The sequence below is a fragment of the Silene latifolia genome, unplaced genomic scaffold (assembly GCF_048544455.1).
Source record: "Silene latifolia isolate original U9 population unplaced genomic scaffold, ASM4854445v1 chrun_scaffold_16, whole genome shotgun sequence".
NCBI classification, from domain to species: Eukaryota; Viridiplantae; Streptophyta; class Magnoliopsida; order Caryophyllales; family Caryophyllaceae; genus Silene; species Silene latifolia.
The window spans coordinates 675,583-676,979 of record NW_027413123.1 but is presented as its reverse complement, the minus strand read 5'-3'; positions in this window follow the sequence as shown (position 1 = coordinate 676,979).

The following is a 1,397-nucleotide window of genomic DNA, read 5'->3' as shown; positions in this document are numbered from 1 at the left end:
ATATCAAATTTAAAACATTAGGAAAAAAGTTCATGCCATAAAATTCATTTTAGCTATTTTTGCTAAAAATAGTCACTATTTATATCATTTTAACCATTAAAATTATAAATCATGCATAATAAATCACATTTATCTAAAATTTTACATACAATCTGTAAAATATGCACATATTAAAATTTCATGGCCTGTTTCAAAGTTTAACTATTTTTAGTCATTTAACCTCTATTTATACCATTTTTATCAAATAAAAATCATAAATCATGAAATACTAATCACATTAATACAAAATTTTACATAAAATGCATAAAATATTCATGTGAGGTCATACTAAAAAATCACGGCTAGTAGTAAAGTTTAACTATTATTAGTAAATAAAAGTTCATTTTACTCAATAAAATGTAATTATTTCACTAAAAATCATTAAATTAAGCAATAATCATCCATAAATCATCAAAATGACATAAAAATATTTTAGGACTAGAATATATTACATGCAAAATAATTTCGTGGCTTTATCACATAAAAAACAAAATAACTAGTAATAATTAAGTTACATTTAACTCGGAAAAACTAAACCGATTATGCATGCAACCCCAAAGCTCTTGATGCCAATTGTTAGGTTCATATACTCATATTAGACTCATCTAATCATTTTATAAATTACTTATAATTTATACTTATGTGGATCTAGTTGCATGCACAACAAAATAAACAAAATAAGAAAGGAAAAACCGATTTCCTTACATCATATGGACGAATTTAAGGGCACTACTTTTGGACTCCTTCCAAAGCTAGATCTTGAGCTATTACTATTATGGATGATCCTCCAATAATCTTCATGCATTCAAATGTAGAATGCCTCCTTTTAGTTGCGTCCAAGACTATCCCAAAACACTAATAAACTTATTAACTAGATAAAGTTTATTAGTAACCTTAAATTTTAGATCTAATATAAATATTAATACTACAATAGTATTTTGTGATGATATTAGATTTAAGAACAAATTCTATGCATAAAAAAACCCATTTTTATGAGAGAGGAAGAGAGATATTGTACTGAGAAAAATAGGAATGAATAAAATGAAAACTACACTTCTCTAATGTAGTAGGGGGCACCGATTTTTGCTCTTATTGGGAGCCAAAATTGCTCTTCTCAATTTACTTTTTGTCTTCACAAGAAAGGCTAGATGTAGGTCTAGTTTAGGGTAGTCATGATTATATTTCTCAATTAAAAAACAATAAATCATAAACAACCCACTTAAATATTTGTAATTTGTAATTTGTGTGACATGTGACAAGTAACATGTCATTAGGCATAATAATGCATATTTAACAAATTAAATATCATTACATATTTAAATAAATTACATTTAACAAATGAACAAGTAATTCACAAT